Source organism: Ursus arctos, unplaced genomic scaffold, assembly GCF_023065955.2.
Source record: "Ursus arctos isolate Adak ecotype North America unplaced genomic scaffold, UrsArc2.0 scaffold_13, whole genome shotgun sequence".
Lineage (NCBI taxonomy): Eukaryota > Metazoa > Chordata > Mammalia > Carnivora > Ursidae > Ursus > Ursus arctos.
This window is the reverse complement of record NW_026622797.1, coordinates 44,374,336-44,387,416: the sequence shown is the minus strand read 5'-3', so window position 1 is coordinate 44,387,416 and position 13,081 is coordinate 44,374,336. Positions and strand designations below refer to the sequence as shown.

General features: G+C 39.5%; 1 protein-coding gene and 1 pseudogene across 1 annotated transcript in view; one reads left to right on the top strand and one right to left on the bottom strand.

The window, feature by feature from the left end:
• The window catches only part of FRK (fyn related Src family tyrosine kinase), a 137,841-nt gene that overhangs the window by 123,829 nt on the left and 931 nt on the right, over positions 1-13,081 (bottom strand). The window lies entirely within an intron of this gene.
• LOC113247894 (60S ribosomal protein L12-like) lies at positions 6,971-7,515 on the top strand (annotated as a pseudogene).

Genomic DNA, 13,081 nt, shown 5'->3' with positions numbered 1-13,081 from the left:
TTGAAATTATGTATATACATTTTGTATGTAAGGATGGGTCTGTAAGAACATATGTTCAACTTATAGTAGTTACTTCTGGGAAAAGAAATGATAACGTATTGAGTAATGGTGAAAGGAAATTTTCGCTTTTGTTCCATTTGCTTCTTTTTTTTTGGTTTCACCACACACATGCATTATGCAGAAATAACTTTAAAGAAAAAATTCAAATGGAAAAGTGAAATAGAGCTTTAAAAAATGCAAAAGTGGGGGCGCCTGGGTGGCTCAGTCGTTAAGCGTCTGCCTTCGGCTCAGGGCGTAATCCCAGCATTATGGGATCGAGCCCCACATCAGGCTCCTCTGCTATGAGCCTGCTTCTTCCTCTCCCACTCCCCCTGCTTGTGTTCCCTCTCTCGCTGGCTGTCTCTATCTCTGTCAAATAAATAAATAAATAAATAAAATCTTAAAAAAAAAAAAAAAGCTGGCTTCCTGTCACATAGATCAGGATTTGAATTTCATCTCTACAATGAGCATATTCTTACCTATTTCCGTGTTTTGATGATTAAGTGAGATCATTATTTAATGCCCTTAACACAGTATCTGGCACATGGAAGAGGCTCAATAACGTTGGCTATTTTTCCACTCACTGACAAGTCCCCCCACCCACATGCAAATGCACTGTGTGCACGTGCACTGGGATACAGGCCAGATAGAGAGAGAGATGGGATGGAGAAGAGATTCTGTAGCACGTGTGTACTCTGCTTGGAGTACTTTCATTTTGGGGGGTCAAAAAGAAGAAAGATAAAAGGAGAAAATGGACATGTTGTTTATATTGCTTACCTGGCTAATTTCCAGAAGAGAATAATAATAAATTATGCATAAACTGACAACTTCACTATCAGGAGCATTTATTCAAACATTCTCATTAAGAACTCTTCGCATGTCCAAATGACATTTTTAAAACAGAGCTTTAAGAACAAGACTAAATCACAGTGAATACTTTCCAAGGGTCAACAGGCAGTGTTATCTCAATGTAGACAGAATCTAGAAATAGAAACTAGAATTCTGTGACCCTCATGATAAAACACCAAAGTGTTTAAGTATTTTTCTAAATGATGTACTATTAAAAATTAAGTGTTTCTCATAGACCAATGGAACAGAATAGAGAGCCCAGAAATGGACCCTCAGCTCTTTGGGCAACTAATATTTGATAAAGCAGGAAAAAAAAAAACATCCGGTGGGAAAAAGACAGTCTCTTCAATAAATGGTGCTGGGAAAATTGGACAGCTACATGCAAAAGAATGAAACTTGACCACTATCTCACACCATACACAAAAATAAACTCCAAATGGATGAAAGACCTCGATGTGAGACAGGAATCCATCAAAATCCTAGAGGAGAACATAGGCAGCAACCTCTACGACATTGGCCAAAGCAACCTTTTTCATGATACATCCCCAAAGGCAAGAGAAACAAAAGATAAAATGAATTTATGGGACTTCATCAAGATTAAAAGTTTCTGCACATCCAAGGAAACAGTCAGAAAAACTAAGAGGCAGCCCACGGAATGGGAGAAGATATTTGCAAATGACACTACAGATAAAGGACTGGTATCCAAGATCTACAAAGAACTTCTCAAACTCAATACACGAGAAACAAATAAACAAATCAAAAAATGGGCAGAAGATATGAACAGACACTTTTCCAATGAAGACATACAAATGGCTAACAGACACATGAAAAAATGTTCAAAATCATTAGCCATCAAGGAAATTCAAATCAAAACCACACTGAGATACCACCTTACGCCAGTTAGAATGGCAAAAATAGACAAGGCAAGAAACAACAATTGTTGGAGAGGATGTGGAGAAAGGGGATCCCTCCTACATTGTTGGTGGGAATGCAAGTTGGTACAGCCACTCTGGAAAACAGTGTGGAGGTCCCTTAAAAAGTTAAAAATTGAGCTACCCTATGATCCAGCCATTGCACTACTGGGTGTTTACCCCAAAGATTCAGACGTAGTGAAGAGAAGGGCCATATGCACCCCAATGTTCATAGCAGCAATGTCCACAATACCTAAATCGTGGAAAGAGCCGAGATGCCCTTCAACAGATGACTGGATTAAGAAGTTGTGGTCCATATATACGATGGAATATTACTCAGCTATCAGAAAGAACGAGTTCTCAACATTTGCTACAACATGGACGGCACTGGAGGAGATAATGCTAAGTGAAATAAGTCAAGCAGAGAAAGACAACTATCTTATGATTTCTCTCATCTATGGAACATAAGAACTAGAATGATCAGTAGGGGAAGAAAGGGATAAAGAAAGGGGGGGTAATCAGAAGGGGGAATGAAACATGAGAGACTATGGACTATCAGAAACAAACTGAGGGCTACAGAGGGGAGGGGGGTGGGGGAATGGGATAGGCCGGTGATGGGTAGTAAGGAGGGCACATATTGCATGGTGCACTGGGTGTTATACACAACTAATGAATCATCGAGCCTTACATCGAAAACCGGGGATGTACTGTATGGTGACTAACATAATATAATAAAAAATCATTATAAAAAAAAAAATTAAGTGTTTCTGGGTAAGTTAATTTTCAGGTTCCCAAAATGTTGGCTTAGGCCATTTTTACCCTGTGATTATATAGCCTGCACATGAGCTCCTGGTGTAGACAGAGAAGAGTCTACCAAAGGTCAGACAGAAAATTAGTGCCTGATACTTACACTAGTATTTGACAGGACTAAAAATTAATGGTTGTCAGAACACTGCCTGAAAATTGTGGCTCCAAACGATTAAAATCTTTATTATAAACCTGTGAAATGTAAATCCTGAGTTATTGATTACTGAGAATATGGGATTCACAGTCAAACACAGTGCCTCCTGCCTCCAAGTAAGTGCTTCCCAGCACTCATTCAAAATTTCACAATGGATGAAGATGCAGAAATTAGGAAATGGAAATTCATTCATTCATTCAATGGACATTATGGACCAGGTTGTGCGCTAGGAATTGAGATACAAAGATGAACAAAACACAGTCCCCAGTCTGAAATAACTTAAAGCTACTAGAAAAGACTCACACAAAAACAGACACTAATAAAACAATCAAGAAGATATCTCTAGATTCCTGCAGCTAAATGAAATAATGTTATTTCCAAGGGTGATGTGGGAGGTTGCTTGCATGGGAATGGAAATCAGCAAATAAAAGAGGGTATAATGGTTAATTGACTGGGCTAAGGGATGCCCAGATAGCTGTTAAAACATTTCTGTATGAGTCTATGAGGGTGTCTCTGGAAGACATTTGAATCAGCAGATTGAGCAAAGAAGATCGCACTCATCCATGAGGCTGGACATCATCCAATCTGGTAAGGACCTGAACAGGAAAGCAAAGCAAAACAAAACAAAACGCGGCTGGGGGGAGGGGGTGGTGGAGAAAGGACAAATTTGCTCTCTCTGCTTGAGCTGGGAAATCTACCTTCCCTGGCCCCTAGACATCAGGGCTCCTGGTCCTTGGGCCTTTGGACTTGAACTGAATTATCTCACTGGTTTCCCTACTTTTCTACCTTGCAGACAGAAGATCTCAGTCTCCACAACTCCATGAGCCAATTGCTATAATAAATCTCTCTCTCTACACAGACACATATCCTATCTGTTCTGTGTCTCTGGGGAACCCTAATATAGGAATATTTTGGGCAGAGTAGGCAGCATGAGGGTGAAGAAGCCATGCCAGACCAGCTTCTCCTTCTATTTTATGTATGGTATTACAATGATCAGATATGTAATCTCCCTCTCTAAACTGAAGGCCCCTCTAGGGAAGGTACCATTGTCTACTTTTGTATTCTGGTATCTATCATAGTGCCTGGCACATGGTACAATCTCATAAACATTTACTAAACTAAATTAAGAAGCCAAGAGTTTACTACTTCTTAAAATAAGTCCTGATTCAATACAGTATTTCAACTAAAATAGTGCCCAGAACACACTCGGTTATATTTACGCTAAGATATCGATCAGGTCCACCCTGTCAACCCTGGAGGAGGCCCAGAGCTTCAGGAGCCCAGGCTGCCCCACCTATCTGGCCAGAGTCTTCTGTTTGCTCCAACATGCTAAATAAATATTACGATTTTCTATGTGAGCCATGACATGATCAAGTTAGGAAAGCACTGGACTAAAATATTTGTAGGGGTTTCCATAGAGCTTTACTACTTTGCATTAGGGCAGAGAATACACAGAGTAGACCACAGATGAACAGAAAGAGAATACAGAATGAACAGTGGATTAGAGACAGACTGACGAGCAGAGTGACACCACTCCCAGATACTTACAGAGTGGAACAAATTTCACTGACTATACTGAAGTGAATAGCTTTTAGAAGAATAGCCACTGTGGCAGATGGCACTGGTGCCCCGTATCACAATTCCTTAGCCCACTTCTGATTTTAGCCACATCTCACGTGAGAACTCACACTAATAGTGTCTCGCCTCAACAGAGCCATGCAAGGTCTTTCTCCTTTGTGCCTGAGGGTCTTTGCTGAGGTTAGAGGGACTCCGATTCACACACAGCCTGAAAGTCAGGTGGCAGGCAACCCTCAAGTATAAGAGAACAGGAGCCAACAGATACATATTCAGACTTTCCTTCCGGTGTACAATTCTGGGAGGGATCCTGTGTGTTTCATGGAACATCCCAGTGGAATTAAAGCACTGTTGCCTACAACAGTAACCCTGATGTTACCCTTTCGTATTGTTACTGGTTCTTACTCTCTCCTACTTCACTGTTGATTTCTGGGACTGCCTCTTAATAAACCACCCGCAGCCAAGTTTTTGTCTCAGGCTCTGCTTTCAGGACAACTCACCCATGAGAAAAATGCAGTACTTACACTAACCTTTGAGTAATTATGAATTTTCTGCAAACAGTAATAAGGGAACAGACATGAGAACCCAACATTTCAGTGCACACTGGTGTGGAACAAGAACCATAAAACGAACTATGCCAAAAAGAAGAGAAAGCTTGACCTTTTGTTATCTTACTATAACAAAAATTTCCAGTAACTTCTTAAGGACAAGGAAGTTGGAAATAAGGTCGCAAATCACTACATCACTCTCTGTTGCTTATGTTCATGTGTATAATTGTGCACCATAGAGGATGTAATAAAAGTGAAGTCATTTTCAGCTAAAACGTTTAGTAGCTTCCTAAAGTCTCTAGTCGAAGATCTGCTCTTAGGTATTGTCATAGTTCAATTTCTCAAATCTAGCTAATATTGCCGATGGGATTTTTTTTTTTAAGATTTTATTTATTTATTTGACACAGAGAGAGATAGCCAGCGAGAGAGGGAACACAAGCAGGGGGAGTGGGAGAGGAAGAAGCAGGCTCCCAGGGGAGAAGCCTGATGCAGGGCTCGATCCCAGAATGCCGGGATCACACCCTGAGCCGAAGGCAGACGCTTAACGACTGAGCCACCCAGGCGCCCCATGCCAATGGGATTTTTGTGCACAGAGCAAGCAAAGCCAGGGACATCTGACAAACATTCAATAAGAATTTATAAATGAATGACTGATTGGTCCTTTAATAAGGTTATCCCTCCTTGCAAACTCATTACCTTGGTTCTCAAACTGTACATGTAATGCTGGACTAAAGAGTGCCAGGAGATGTGTACTTTACACAAGTGAGATTTCTTATTATCCAACTTCATTTCGAACTAGCGCTCCTAACATGAGGTAGAACTCGCTAATGTGGGCAAAATCAACAGAACTTTCCTTCACCTCATTGAAAATGGTGAAAGCGTTAAGAAGCATCAACCACAGAATGACCAGACAATTGCTCCCTGAACTGCCCATCCCTGCTCCTGACACACCCAGCCGTGTTTTTGAAGGACCATGAGCCACCTGTGAGTGAGAACTGTGGGATGGAGAAGGGAGTACATGTGGCCTGGGTTGGGACTGTCTGTCCCGTGGAAACCTACATTGGCCAACCAGAATGTGTTTGTGGTTGCTGCCTTTCCACAAATCCCAATATCAGTTTGAGTGGGTAGGTGGGTATGAAGAATAAAGGAGAAAGGTTTAAAAGCAACTTTCAACCAAAGATAAGAGAGATAATTCATGACTTTCTTTTTGTTTCTTAACAAGTCTTTTGGTCACTAAACTGATTTTGTTAGATGGAAAGATCCAACACCACACAAATTTAGAAACCTAAGCAATAGTCCTTTGTTTATATCTTATGTGTTTTTAACAAGTAGATTTAAATAGAAATCATCTTAAAGAAAAAAGTAGATCACTATATTAAAGTTTTTGATGGGAAATACCTTACACCTCATCTCAATTTTTTTTTTCAAACAGTATTTATTTCTTCATTTCTTCATGAGTACAGTAGGTTTCTTTAATGGCGTATACTTAAATCTTGTTTTGGTCAAGTGTGACAATCTCTTTTCGTCTCTCTTTAGATCATTCAGATATCGTTTATAATTATCAATATGTTTGTGTTTAAATCTACCATATTGTTATTTACTTTCTATTGCTCTCACCTATTCAACATTCCTCTTTTTTTTCCTGCCTTCTTTTGTATTAATTGGATGCTTTTCAAAAATCCATTTTAGAAGAATGATGGTTAGAATGTTTAGCTGAAACATGGGAGTAGGGCAAACTATGGAAAAGTATGTTAGTACCACTTCTGAATACACACAGATTTCCCACTGGACATAACACATTCCATTGTTCTACATTTTCTTTTGAGAGAGAATGTTTAGAGTCTTACAGTAAGTATGCCCTGTCTGTTAGGTATAGCAATAATCTATCAATCCTTTCACTTTGCCAAGAAAAGAAAAACTGTTATAGTCGTTGTCCAGAACTTACCCTGTAACCTGAGATTTTTCTGGGACAGAAATCTTAGATGCCTAGAACTGGATTAAATACGTCAACAAACTTTTGGCTTTCAGCTCAGAGGAAGCAAAGGTGCAACTGTCTTCGGTTGTCCCGAATCTGAGTTTATCCGATACCACCCACCTCTACCATGTCACCTAAGTTCAACCCCAACGAGAACAAAGTCATGTACCTGAGGTGCACCGGTGGTGAACTCGGTGCCACGTCTGCCCTGGCCCCAAAGATCGGCCCGCTGGGTCTCCAAAAAAGGTTGGTGATGACATCGCCAAGGCAACCAGTGATTGGAAGGGTCTAAGGATTATAGTGAAACTGACCATTCAGGACAGACAGGCCCAGACTGAAGTGGTACCTTCTGCCTCTGCCCTGATTATCAAAGCCCTCAAGGAACCACCAAGAGGCAGAAAGAAGCAGAAAAACATTAAGCACAGTGGAAATACCACATTTGATGAGATTGTCAATACTGTCCGACAGATGCGACACTGATCTTTACCCAGAGAACTCTCTGGAACGATTAAAGAGATCCTGGGGACTGCCAAGTCTGTGGGCTGCAATGTTGATGGACGTCACCCTCATGACATCATAGATGACATCAACAGTCGTATAGTGGAATGCCCAACTACTTAACTACAAAGGAAAATATTTCAATAAAGGATCATTTGACAACCAGTGGCAAAAATAAATAAATATGTCAACAAATAATAAATCATTTCTTTTTTTTAAGATTTTATTTATTTATTTTTATGAAAAAGAGAGCGAGCACGAGTGGGCTGGGGGGGGTGGAGGCAGAGGGAGAAGCAGACTCCCCACTGTGCAGGGTGCCTGATGCGGGACTTGATCCCAGGACCCTGGGATCATGACCTGAGCCAAAGGCAGATGCTTAACCAACTGAGTCACCCAGGGGCCCAATAAATCATTTCTAAGACTACTGATACTCATTTTCACATTGCTTTTCAAAAAGGCTGATACGGAATATTTTTGTTAAGAGGAGTAAAAAAACAAAAAACAAAAAACAGTGGTGGAGAAGGGTGGATGAGCATGAGATACTCAATTTTTCATGCCTTTTTTTTCAAATATTAAATACCATTACTTTTAAGAAAACTTTCAAATATCTAACTTCACAGATAAGAAAACTGAGATAAAGTAATGAAAGAATCAAAAAATACCAACTTAGGAGAGGACTTGTTATTCATTTAAGATACTCTTGTACATCATGAGAAGTACGTAACTGGAGAAAGATCAAAGATGAAAATACGAAGATGGTGAGATGCATCCAGTCACTGAAGTCATAAAAGTAAACATGATGCTCAAGCGCCCTGGAGACCACGGATTTATGGATTCTTACCTGAGCCATGGCGAACTCTGCAACTGACTGGATCATAGTTTATAAGGCATTCCTGAAATATGTGCGTATTTGGATGCCCTTGAGGACTCAAAATTTTAACACTTAAATATTTGAAAGTTTGGAATCAAAACATAAATAGAAAAAGAGGAAAGAAGGGCCATGGATGGATGTAATAACCGTTTCACTGTGCTCACATATTCTTTGCTACTATGACCACCAAAATGCTAACCAGCCTCCAAGGATATCTCCTAAATTTCCCATAATCCCTTAGGAATACCACACCCTAGATAAGGTCTGACTTAAATGTATCCTTTACCCTTTGTTTAGATATTCTGCCCATACTAGTATAATATTTATATATCACCAGATTTCTTGGTTTCAAATTTTCCCCACCGTTTAGAAAGTAGTAGAAGTTTTCTCTAGGCCCAGCCTCCCCAGAGGAAGATTTTCTGTAGCAGTCTCTTGGTTTTGTATTCTAGCATGGACTCCAGACTCTTAAAGTAGAAAAATCATCTCGAATGCTCCATTAGTTTTCTAGGGCTGTCATAACAAAATACTGCAGACCTAGTGGCTTAAACAATGGAAATTTATCTCTCACAGTTCTGGAGGTTAGAAATCCAAAATTAAGATGTCAGCAGGTCTGGTTTCTTCAGAGGCCTCTCTCCTTGGCTTAGAGACTGCTGCCTTCTTGCTGCATCCTCACATGGTCTTTCTTCCTCTGTGGTCTTTCTTCCTCTGTGCGTGGCACCCCTGGTATCTCTTTGTGTATCCAAATTTCCTCTTCTACAAGGACATCAGTCAAATTGGATCAGGTCCACCCTAGAGCTTCATTTTAATTTAATCACTTCTTTAAAGGCCCTATGTCCAAATACAGCCACTACCAGTACCTGGGTTTAGAGCTTAAACACAGCAATCTGAGGGAAGCACAACTCAGCCCATAACAAATGCCAGGACACACCTGTTTTTCAAGTTTTGAGCTTTCTGCAAGAAAAAAATTAATCATAAAAAATTTTTTTAAGTTGGTTTCAGAATGGATACAAAGTATATGTCTCAGGTAGAGTTGCCAAAATTTACCGAATAAAAATAAAGTATGTCAATTTATATTTGAGTTTCAGAGAAACAACAAAGAGTTTCTTTAATATTAGGTTTCATGGGATATTTGGGACATTCAAATTTAATTAGGCATTCAGTATTTTATCTGACAATGTTAGCCCCAGGGAATAGGATGGACACCATTAGAGTGCGTCATTTGTATGGGTCCCTGAGAAAGAGACCCTACACCCCATTCCATTGTGAGGTTTAAATCCCTTGCAGGAGAAACTACAGAAACCTTCACGTGAGCTTGGGGATCCTAAAGCAGAGAGAATTGGATCTTGATTCTCATTTGAAATTCTGAGAGAAGATAGCCTTCCAGAGTGTCCTGTGATAACAGAGAGCGATCACTAGAATAGAAACAGTGGGTCACATCTGGATAGAGGGGTCCGAGGTAGCCACCCCACCTTTCCATGCTGAAACACATACCCCTCTTTTCTGTGGCTTCAAGCCAAAAGTTTTCTGTGAAACTTTCCTAGGATTCCTCAAGAGAGGAGCAGAGGCTGGTTGAGTGCGGAATGGAAAGCCTAAAATGGTCTCACGCCTTGGATTAAAACTAAAAATTTTTCTGATGACACTGTAACTAGAGGCGTTGCAGAGTTCAATGCCCAGTCACAGTTGATGATGGCGCAGATACGTGGCCAGAGGTAACCAAATACTGACAGGGATGGAGAAGCAGATGTCTGGATGCCGTGAGCCGAGGACCAGAAGTCTGTTCCAAGACTCACTGGCAATATATTAGCCCTGCCGCAATTTGGAACCCCCACGCCTCCCAGGAAGACAGAGAAGAAAAAGGGAAGACTGACGGTCAAACAGAGAGAAACTGAGTTTAACCTAGAACTAGCTGAGTTCACCTTGACTTTATTCACATTGTATTTCCAACTTACCAGCAGGTAAATCCAGATTCCCATAATATGCTGTTAAAGTAGATTAAACCTGACCCCAAAACTCAGCAGGTGTCCTAATCAATTGAATTTTAATGGCCTGCTACATCCTTAGAGATCTTGCTGATCACAATTCTGCCACTTAGTATTTTAGCTCTCTCCGCAAGACGAACTCATTTCATATTTTAAACGTTAATTATTTGCTGATGTACAACCTTAATGAGAAGCTTCCTACCAAACGACTTCATCCCACCACATTCTCTCCCTCCACAGTCAAAAATAAATACATCTACACACAAAAATAAAATAAATATACACACACAAAAACCACAGTAAAAGTTCTAAGTAGGTGTCTCTTCTTGGGGCAAGAGCAGAAAGGGAGAGTAAAAAATCACTTTTTTTATTAAGAAACTTAAGGATTTTAAAATTACTAAAGAAATCAAACGAGAAATATTCCTAATGCAGAACTACTGCCATCTTTAGGCCACCGTCTAGTATTACAAATCAGCTTTTGGTTCTATTTAGCTAAACGACTAATATTTAAGTGCTACAGAGATTAATTTTTAGGCATTTATATATTTTATCTTTTTTTTTCCAAATTACTAAATAAACTTTATTGTTTCCCCTTAAGCAAATTATATGATCCAGGGAAGATGTGGTGATTAGATGATATAAAAAGTTAACATTACCATGTTTACTTTGGGGAATTTAGAAAAAACACCTTTTTTTTTTTTGAGGAGGGAGCAAGAAGAAAAAGAATCTTAAGCAGGCTCCACACCCAGTGCCAAGCCCAATGTGGGCCTCGATTTCACAACCCTGAGAGCATGACCCAAGTTGAAATCAAGAGCTGGATGCTGAACCAACTGAGCCACCCAGGCACCCCAGAAAAACACATTTTAAACTAAAGAAAGAATAAACAGACCTCTCCCCACCCCCAAATAACAGTTTGGAAATAACACTTACAATGTAGATATCAAATTGCAGTATTTTAAATTCACAAAAGATCACTTAGTAAGTTATTTTAGAGTCTAAAACAAGCTAGCTGATCACAAACTTATTATTTAGGTTAATAACAAGTAAAAGCCATACCTACAGTTAAAGTTGCTAAGTTATAGTATTAACTTTATTAAAATATAGGTCAGTAGTAATGATGTAATTCAATTCAAGTAATGATGAAATTCAATTCTAGAAAATCAGCAAAAAATTATTTCTGAGCGTTTCTAAATTATTTCATAACTTTCAAGTTAAAAGGAAAAACTCAGTACACAGAATACTAAAACAATCCTAAAATTCACAACATAGTATTAACATTATACTCAAATAAAAATACCAAAATTCTAAAAACCAAAAAATTACCTAAGCAAAAAAACTTAAGCAGAAGCTCAAACTTCATGTCATTCGGGGACCTTTCAAACGCAAATACTATTTGCTGCATTTGACCCAACAACATTGGTTAGGGTCAAATCTCCTTACAGACTGTCTCAGTTTGCTGAGACTGACTTAACAGAATACCAGACTTAGTGGCTTAAACAACTGAAAATTTTCTCACAGCTCTGGAGGCTGGAAGTCCAAGATCAAGGTGCCAGTTGGGTAGGTTTCTCATGAAACCCTCCATTTTGCTTACACACTGAACCTTCTCCTTGTGTCCTCATGTGGCCTTTCTTCTATACATGTGTTTCTCTCTTGTCATTTCTTTTCATAATGACACCATCATATTATATTAGGGCCCTACTCTTATGACCTGATTTAACCATACTTAAAGTCCCTATCTCCAAAAATAGTCACATTGGGGCTTAAGGCTTCAACATATGAATTTTTTTGGGGGGGGGAATCAAGTCTGTCACCACAACACTGTCATATTTAATACATCACTCAAAGAAACTGAAAATAATTGGTCTAAGAACACTTAACTCTTTCTTGGTTCATAATAGAACAGCTGTGTTATTTTATCACACTACATGAGATAAAAGTTTAATGTACAGGAAAAAAGGAAATATTTTTATTTGAAAATAAGCCCTATGAAACAAAGTCAATGTTTGTGTTAAGTTCAGGGTTAGGTAAGGAGTGGGGGAGGGAGAGGGAACCATCCCACATGTTCTTAAAGGAGTTAGAATAAGGTTTGAGGTAGAGGGCAGGAAAGGTGAATACAGTTCAGGGAGTGGTGGTAAGAGCGCCAGGATGCTTGGAGTGCACTGTTTGCTAAATTCTCCCACAAAATGTAAATGTCTAGACTCTAGCACACAGCTCTCTGACTGGACTTGAGGAATGAAAGAAACCTAACAGTTGTCACTCAGCAAGTAGAAATGTCTGCTGATGAGCCCATCTGGGTCTAAAGGCCAACTCCAGTCCCAGGGGCACTTACATCAGGAAACATAATCCTTTTGTACTCTTCCCTCCAGCAATAAATGCAGTTGTACATTTACATTACTAAGGGAAGTCCCTAAAGTGTCAATGCTGCGTTCAAACAAGATACCCTTCAAGAAAACTTGCAGCCTTCTATGTGTAGTCTACCTGGCAGTTTGACCTTGGCAGGCCTACTGCAGGGGGCAAAGAGGAATGCTAAAGTCAATGCTCCGCGGACAACAGCGTCATAAAAGGGAAATAGGTACAAACTGTGAATCAATCCAGATTCTTCTCTTTTGATTCACAGACATTAAAAACATGGTTGTTGGACTCTTATCAGTCAGTGAACAGCTCAATCTTCTTGAGGATTGTTTCCTCTTCCTATTCCAGAGAGATTTGTTTGGGGCTTTTAAGAGTTATAATGGAACAAGTATTCAATATATTCAAATGGGTCCACTAGGTATAATAAGTGTCTTAGCTAATTGAACTATTTATTGCACTAAATTAATCCCTTGATTGGTCTGTTGGCCTCATAACGGTTAGTATTTGTAAGGGTTAAATGCAA